This window comes from Daphnia pulicaria, chromosome 6 (assembly GCF_021234035.1).
Source record: "Daphnia pulicaria isolate SC F1-1A chromosome 6, SC_F0-13Bv2, whole genome shotgun sequence".
In the NCBI taxonomy this organism is placed as follows: domain Eukaryota; kingdom Metazoa; phylum Arthropoda; class Branchiopoda; order Diplostraca; family Daphniidae; genus Daphnia; species Daphnia pulicaria.
Window position 1 is genome coordinate 5,473,625 of NC_060918.1, and position 9,104 is coordinate 5,482,728.

The 9,104-nt window shown below is 40.2% G+C and overlaps 1 long non-coding RNA gene across 1 annotated transcript; it reads left to right on the forward strand.

The window, feature by feature from the left end:
- Positions 1–5,057: 5,057 nt before the first annotated feature.
- LOC124342379 lies at positions 5,058–5,732 on the forward strand. The gene is made up of 3 exons (XR_006918800.1): positions 5,058–5,113; positions 5,187–5,326; positions 5,458–5,732. It is a non-coding gene; the product is annotated as an uncharacterized LOC124342379 (long non-coding RNA).
- Positions 5,733–9,104: the final 3,372 nt, after the last annotated feature.

Consider the following 9,104-nt stretch of genomic DNA (forward strand, 5'->3'; position numbering starts at 1 on the left):
ATCAAGTACTCGAGAGCGGCATGGTCTGTTACGATGGTAAATAACGCACCGTACAAGTAGGGGAAAAAGGCTTTTACCGTGTGAATGATGGCGTAGGCTTCTTTTTCGGTCGTACACCATTTGACTTGAGTTTCCGTTAAGTGTTTAGACGTATAAGCGATGGGGTTTTCTCTTGAGAATTTAACATTCTCCTCATGGACGTCCTGGTTTTCCTGAGGTTGAGGCATCTGGGAAAGAATTCCGCCGACTCCATATCCGCATGCATCCGTGTGTATGATAAAAGGCCTGGTGAAGTCGGGATACGCGAGGACAGGAGAAGAGCACAATATTTCTTTGATGCGTTCGAAGCACGTCTGCTCCTCAGTTCCCCATTTCCACGACACTTTACTTTTGGTAAGTTCGGTGAGTGTGTGGGCTTTTTCGGCGAATTGATCCACAAATTTTCTGTAGTAATTAGCAAATCCCAGAAAAGATCTTAAAATGTCCAGGTTTTTGGGTATTGGAAATTCTTTCACTGCTAGTAGCTTTTTTGGGTCAGCTTTTATGCCTTCGTGGGAGACGATGTGTCCTAAATATTCGACTGCATCTTTTGCAAAACGACATTTTTGAATCTTAATTTTCATACCTGCCTCGTTTAGAAGTGTAAAAACTTGTTCGAGGTGTGAGATATGGTCCGCTAAGTTCTTGCTAAAGACGATAATATCATCGATGTATACCATTACAAAGGTGTTAAGAATGGGTTCCAAAATTGTTTCCATTGCTTTCTGGAATGTGCTTGGGGCATTACAGAGTCCGAATGGCATTCGAATGTAATGAAAGTGTCCAAATTCACATGAGAATGCGGTTTTGTGTCGGTCTTCTTCTGCGATTTCGATTTGCCAAAATCCGCTAAACAGGTCCAGTGTTGTGAAGTATTTTGCTCCGTGTAAGAGGTGTAAAATGCTTTCGATTATTGGCAATGGATATCTTATTTTGGTCGTGATTTTGTTGAGTTCCCGGAAATCGTGGCAGACTCTCATTTCTCCAGATTTCTTACCAACGATTAGTAGAGGGGAACGGAACGCGCTGGTACTGCGTTCGATGATTTTACCGGCTTCCATTTCCAAAATTTTCTTTTTAAGGAGTGGTCTATGTGCGAACGGAGTTTTGTATGACGGAAGGACGATTGTGGCTCCATTTGTTACAATGTGGTGCTTTATAGCTGTTGTTTTTCCAAGATCCAGTAATGTACTGGCGAACAATGAAGTGAATGATAATAAAAGATTTAAAAATTTAACATACAGTGGTTTCTTTTTAAGGTGACCTATTTCAAAATCTAGGTGTGGTTGATCGACGATACGATACAGTGGAAAAGATTTTGTTGTGATCCGGTTAAGCTTGATTATCTGTCCATCCCGATGAGTACCGATCCTCATTTCTTTATTAAAAACATCCAAGGAGATCTCGTTCTTGTGTAGAAAGTCTATTCCGAGGATACACTCCTCCTCTAGTTTAGGCAGTACATAAAAGACTTGGTTTACTGCACAATCAGGTGAAAGTTTCACTCTTATATTGTACATGCTCGAGATACGCATGGTTTCACCACTTGCGCTTCTAAAGACTCGCTCCTTGGTGTTGGTGATTTCATGATTGATTGATTCGTCGGGTATGGTAGCTAGGTATTCATCGGATATAAAGCTGGCAGAAGCTCCGGTATCGATTAATGCGAATTTACTAATGTTATGAAAAACTACAGGTACACGTAAAAGACTATAAGATTTATGCTTGTAATTTATTTTACGGGTCGACGCAGTCGTTTGGGGTCTTTTGTCCGACATTCTGAAGCGACGTGTCCGAAGTTTTCACAGCGATGGCATTGGAGATTCTGAGGGTCGTTGTTTCTGCTGCTGGAACGCGAGGATGCGCCTGGTGTATTTGGTCTATTGGCAGGGCTTTTGGGGCGTTGGTTGTATTGTTGTTGAGGTGCCTGTGGCTGTGGTTGGTAGTATCCGTTGTTGGACGAGTTTGGGTATTGGCGGTCTCTGCTTTGGGAGCGGTATCGTTGCTCGGAGTTTGGGTAGTTGTTGGTGTTGTCGGACCAACGAACGGCAGTGTTGGGCTGGTTACGTTGTGGTGGTCTTCCGCGTTGATTGGGTCCCAAGTAGAAGATGGTGTCTTCTTTTGATTCTGGTGACTCTCCTATAAAATTGATTTTACTTAATTTGGATTGTAATTCCTCTATTTTATGATTTTGTTGTTGTAGAGCCGTGGCTGTTAGGGTATCAATATTGGAACTGGCGAAGGTGGGTAGTTCGAGTATTCCATTGCTTGTCTGCGTTTTGTAGAGGGTAGTTTCACATCGTAATGCCGCTCTTTGCGCGTCATCCCAAGTGGTGACTTCCGGTAGCATTTGGTTTAAAACCATAAGAGTTTTTATTGGTTTTAGTATTCCTCGTAGGAGGATCTTGACGAGTAGATCGTTTTTGATTGATAAATTGTTGTTAGTCGTGTCGTCGTAGATAGCGTTGTACGTGCTGTTGATTTTTTCGATAAACATTCTAACAGGCTGGTTGGGTTTCTGTGTTAGATTTTCAAGCTTTTGAATTTGCTTGTCCCTGTCAGCTGGATGTTTGAAATGGTCCTTGAGCGCTTGCTTCCAAGCTGCGTAAGCTTCGTTCGGGTGAGCGCGGGTGCGCTGGGAATGCCATTTAAGGGCGGGGCCTTTGAGTCTTGAGGCGAAATTTTGTCTTTTAACGTCGTCATTCCAATTGTGGATGATAGCGATTGCTTCGGCTTCAGATAGCCATGATGAGATATATTGGTCTGTTGCGTTGCCGCTGAAGGAGGAAATGGCTTGTGTGTCTTCGCGCCGGTTCAGGGCCGTGATGAGGTCCTGTAGAGCGTCCGCCATGACTGGGGGAGCGATTACCTCTGGGTTTGGTTGTAGGAAGAATTCAGATATCTGGGGTTGTGGGGAAGGGCTAATCATAGGCTGGTCAGAGTCGGTAGATGGTGAGTCAGGTTCAATTTGGTCGTGTTGGCTACGTTCGTTTAATATCTTAATGGCTTGATCGTTAGCAAGTTGGGAAACTAACAATGAGTCTTGTAGGGTTGCAACTTGTGAAGTTAAGGCTGCGTTTGAATTTCGTACAGACAGATATTCTTCTTTTAATCGATGGAGTACGGATTCCGTTTGATTGGTGTCTGCAATTTGCCCTTTTAAATTTTTGATTGTAATCTCGTAGATTTTGTTTTCGTCGTTAACTCGTTCCAAGGTTTGTCTGAGTTGAGTGTTTGTGTGTTCAAGGTGATCAACTTTTGGGTGGGTAAAAGCTGGCACGATTGAGGTCAGCTGTTGCTGCGCAAGTTTATATTGGGCCAAAAGTTGGGCGTAGTTCTGATTTACGTTAGAAAGTTCAGTGGTGCGTGATTGAATGTCTGCTTTTAAAGATGTGTTTTCGTTGGACAAAATTGAATTAGCTACAAGCGATTGTTTGTAGTGGAGATTGATATCTGTTAATTCCTTATCGGCGTCTGCAAGATTTGCTTTATCAGAAGATAAATTCTGTTGTGATTCTGCTAATAATAATTCTTTTTCGGCTAGTTCACGTTTGATGGTTTGATTTTCTACGGTGATATTGTCAAGTTGGGTTTTGTATAAGGCTGTACTGATTTTAATTTGGCTCTGGAGACTTGAAATTTGTTTGTGCAAGGCTGCGGATTCGGATTGAAAGGATAGTTCTTTATTACTAAAAGTTGTAAGAGCGTCTTGTAGTCTAGCGGTGCTGTCTGCGTTTGTTGCTAACGAGAGTTGAAGGTTGCTGGCAAGGATAGCTTTTTCGTTAAAGGTAATCTGTAGTTGTTCTGCTAGTTCGTTGGTGTGAAAGTTTGCTGTTCGGGCCGTGGCCTCGTTTGAAAGTTGCAAACGGGTTGTGTTGGATTCTAGTTGGGCAATTTGTTTTTCTGCTTTTTTAAGTTGTTTTTTAAGCGTTTTGTGTTCAGTTTTTTTGTGTTGAATTTGTTGAACTAATATAGATGTTTGTTTCTTATCGGTACTTTGGGAAATTTGGAGTTGAACGGCTTTAATGGATGATTGGCAACTTTCAACGGCGTACTTATATAAGATTAAGTCGTCTACGAGTCTATTTCGCTTTTCGTTTGGCAGAGTTTCTTCGGAGTAATAATGGGTAAGGGTTTGGATGGAAGTTGGGGAAGTTGAAGTCGGAGGACTATCAGCACTTCTTGCTCGTTTAATTGGTGGTAGGGGAGGATAAAGGCCAGGTTGGTTAGGTGTGGGTGGTCGAATCGTTCGAGAGCGAACTGCTGGGGCGGTTGTTGAGGTATCAAAAGGATTTAGGCAAAATGGCAGTATTTGAAGATTGTTGTAGGCTGGAGGATCGATGGAAATAGGTTCGATAGCATCAACTGCTGATTCGATGGATAAAAGGGGGTATAAGGTTGTAGGTGGTGGTTCGATGCTAAGTGGTGTGGTATACGTCAAGGCTAGTGCATCAGAACTATGTGGCGTTACGACAGGTAGATTGTTCATAACTCACGGTTTGTGTTCGCGGGGACTGAAGACGCAGGAAGGCGTCCGCGACGTCGAGCCAAGGGCCTGACCGGTTGGTCTGTGATTAGAGCTGTCTCGAAGATGATGGAAGGTTCGGGCTGAAAGATGTTGAAGATGTCAGCTTCGCGCAGGCACGTTCACCAAATGTAACAGGTAGTTACAATGAGTAAATGGACAAACTCAAAGTATGGGAGACAACTTGTATTGGTATGAAACACAGATGTGCATGTTACATACAGTAACAGTTGGGTTATACAGTCCTGCGGAGTCTCAGGTAGACTCCGCTTATATACTAGTGAGGATGCTGACGTGGCTGTGCCTTGAGGGCACAGACTGTAGGTCAGTTTCCAGACAATCCAGATAGGGATCGTTCACGTGTATCTGGCGTGTAGCTTGCATGCTACCGCCTAATAAGGAGAGTGTCTCGGCTGTTGCTATGTGTACGGTTAAGGAACCGTTACAACTGGGACATTTGGATTAAAGCAGAAAGCATTACAAGCTGATGCGGGAATAATTAATGCATCGAACATACCATTGTGTGACCAGTCTGCAAATAATCATTTGGTATTTTTTCCATTTTAAATCAATTTAGTTCGCATTTTATAATTTGTGTTGTGTATGATTGCAAAACATTTAGGAAACTGAAACCTCGTTTGTTAGAGAACAGGAGGTCTAGCATGGAGAGCCAATTCCATCCCGAGTCTGAATCATGTGTTTTACCTCAAATTTCTTCACCAATCAGTCATCCTAATGAAGAAAATATCAATCGTGAAAGAGGTAAACAGAATTAATAAAACATTAAATGTTGTGTTCCTCACCTCCTACTAAATTTGACTGCTTTTTGTACCTCATGCTTACTACAAAGAGTTGGTTAGACATGAAAATAACTAAATTCTATTTTTCCATAGAGTCATAAACTTCAGACGACGACGAAAGTTCAGATAACGCAGATTTTGGTGAATTCGATGAGACAACTGTGATTGATGTGGCTGATACTTCCTCCCTCAGTGGCAGTAACTTACTGTCGTTCAAACAGATTCTTCTTCACTGGGCAGCTAGCACTAATCAAAAGAAGAGTCACCTAACCTATCTGTTACTGTTGCTAAAAGAACCTAAACCACTGATAGATTTTGACCGATTACCATGTTCTGGTAAACATCCAATTGAAAACAATGGAACACACTGCAAAGTATGTTTTTCTGAATTGATATGGATTCTTAGAAATTAATTATTTATATTTTAATTTAAACTTCTAGCGAGAAAAGTAAAAAACACCCACTACCACCCGTCATTGATTTAAACAATAACGGAAGATACTGTCATTTTGGTCTTGAAAATGCACTTGAAGGGATATCACCTGGGTCATATTTTTGGAATGCAGACTTGTTGCAGTACGCACAAATATAAAAAACAAATCGAGAATGCCTATCTAATTGCATTAGGCAAAAGGTAATTTGCCAGGAATGTAATGGATTCCATTTCTCTACCAATGATTTATTAAACCAAATTACTTTGTTCTTCTTCTGATTTCACAAGGTTCAGCAGCTGGATACCGATGCAGCAATAGAAGACGCAAAGCTGCCTCTAAGAGGTGAGAGAGCAAGTAAAGTAAATGTTTCACGATTGGTCAAGAACGTTCCACACTTTGAAGGTGATCCGCAGACGGTGTACAAATTTTCAACAAATCTGAGAAGACTGAATGCATCCCCATTTCCGTTGTGGTTCATTCTGTTAGTGAGTCTTTTAATAGTAGGCAAATAGTTCTTAAAATTAGATCGGCCATCATTATCGGCGTTGTCCACTGTAAAGAGAAACCAAACATCAACGTATTTTTTATCTCCTCTCTTGCAAGAACTCATAAGACTCGATCCCAACAACCATGACGTAACTGATCGCCAATTCACGTTTTCAATCGATGCGTAATTGCTGATTGGCCGATGCGTTCTTATTTAAAAAGAGTAAAGAGACATTCGGGATACTGGAGTAGTGAGCGATGCGTACAAGCGGGTGTTTCGTGTGTAATTCATTCTAAGTAAAGTAAAAAAAAAAGAAACCATTCAGATTCTTGAAATCAACGTCCCACCCCGAACAGATGAGGATTTTCTTTCGTACTGCAAATCGGATGACTGTCCGGATGAACACATCAACGGCGCATGTGGTAGAATAAAAGGAATTGCTTTGAAACAAAATGAGGGAAAATTAAGTTCGTTGCAGTTAAGTCAGGTGGACCAGAGGTTAGCACTTTTCAAAATGTGCAAACCTTTAGAATTTTATAGACATGTGAGAAGTTTAAGTAAATGTGCAAATAAATATAAGCATCATGATATGGTGATGTATATTTTAATTCCGGTCTATAGTGGGATTTTACAAGACGATAAGTTAGAGAATCTTCTTCTGTTACAGTACTCTTTGCCTCTGATCGGTGGTTTTTACTCTGCTCCAATATCCGATGATAACATTAAAACAGCTTCTGGCGTTTTAAAGTTATACATTCAACAAGTAATTCATTTTGGGTATCCAATCCGGCCAATAACTCACTTTGTATCTCATTTACCTGAAGACGCATCACAATACAATTGTGGGTAAGAAGCATTCAGCGCATTTTTTTTTTTGAAATTTTTTACAGATTTTTCAGAAACGTTCTTGCTTCAGGAAACATGCCCTTGGAACAAATCAGGAATAGGCTTGTAGATAGATCCAAATACCTATTGCCGACATCAGCAGACGGTAGTATAATTCCATTTTCCAGGCAGTTCCAAATTGAATTGAAATTATTGAAGCTAAGAACAGTGGTAGAAAAATTATTTAAAAACTTACCGACTGAAAAGGTACAAAAAAATGTTTTTCCTAATTTTATATTAACTAACAAGTAACCCGATAAAAATTTTTAATTGAAAAATGGCAAAATAGTGGTGTGTCAGGATATTATTGAGTCTCCCCCCAAGCAATATGTTTGTGATTGTTGGTTCTGCATTTAAATTAGATTAGAATAAGCCCGCTTGCGTGCGGGCTTATTCGTCATATGACTATAACACATTTATTGTTTCAAAACTTGACGGATTATTTGGCAAATGGAATTTAAATTATTTGCTATGTAAAATGTGTACCACCCCTTACAAATTGGGAAATTATTCCAAATTGCCAGATATCACGTTGCCTCCTGTTTCTAACATTAAATGGTTCACAACTCTCATACGCCTTGTAATAAAATGTTTGAAGTCTGCAAACCACTTCTTTCTTTTCATTTCTACCACTTTAGTCTGTAGCTACAGTTTGAAAAATACTTAAAAATATGTACGCATGTCGATGACGTCACAAATCAAAATAAACCTAGCATTAAAAACGGAAATTTTCTGCGTTTAACTCTGGTGCTAAATACCAGAAAACAGTTATAAAATGTTCTATTTTTGGGTGTTTTACACTGGTAGGAAACGCGGAGAACCCTGGTGGAAGAAACCTAAGTTATCACCATATAAAACTTATGTTTTTGTACTGTACAATTTCTTTCTGAATAATCTCGGTTTGGTCTGAGTTTCGTCTATGCGAACCAATTATAGAGTAATATACTTAGAAATTTGTAAAAACTGCGTTCGGTGAGTATAACCGAGATGAAACCCAGATAAAACCGATTTGATACACGGAAGCGGGCTAACAAAAGAAAGAGATCAAGAAAAAAGAGGGGGTGTTATAAAAATATGGTTTGCGTTGCATGCACCCTTTTCAAACTTCTTAAAACAGGTTTAAAATGGGTTTTCAAAACGGTACCCAATTCAAACTCAAAAGCTCCACTAGGGGGTGTTCAAGGTACCAATAACATAATTATAAACGATATGGAAAGAATATTACAATATAAATAACCTATGTAGCCAAGAAAGGCTAATAGGGTCGTTAAGAAGATGACACTAAATGGGTTGGAAATCATGACAGAAAGATTACGTTGCCAGCTCGTAAATTCATTAATAGCAATTTTCGTAGGAGCAACAAGGGATCGAAATCCTTTGCCATACAACAGTGACAGCTATTCCGTGCCGATCGATTAGTGGCAACCGTAACTCCTCAGGAGCTGGAGAGCAAAAAATTCTGAAAAACTTCTTAAAACCTCTTTCTCTGATCACTTCCAGGTGACTGGATAAAACTTCGAACAAAGAAGAGGGTGTGGTTCCAGAGTATCACACAAATGTGCTACGTACTGCACCAAGCTATCTGCATGGTTAGTTGTTGAACATGAAAACATGTTGAAGTGGTTCTCCGGGATCTATTCATCACCTGCATAGTCCGAGTCTGAAAAAGCTACAAGCGTTTCAGCATTGTGACACTTTCCCAGTGTATAAGACAAGGGTTTAGAAAGAAACGGGCCACATGGTTGAAGAAAGGGGAATCTACTGTTTCACGATAAGAAATTTTGGGCATTCAATCTATTTCAGTTGTAAAAGATGGACACATCGTCTTACCCAAGTGACTGAGGGAGGGTATATCTGAAGGAACACTTTTTGGGTTACAATTAGCCATATATTAAACTTATGGAATATTTTTTAAATGTAGTGGTTGGTAAAGA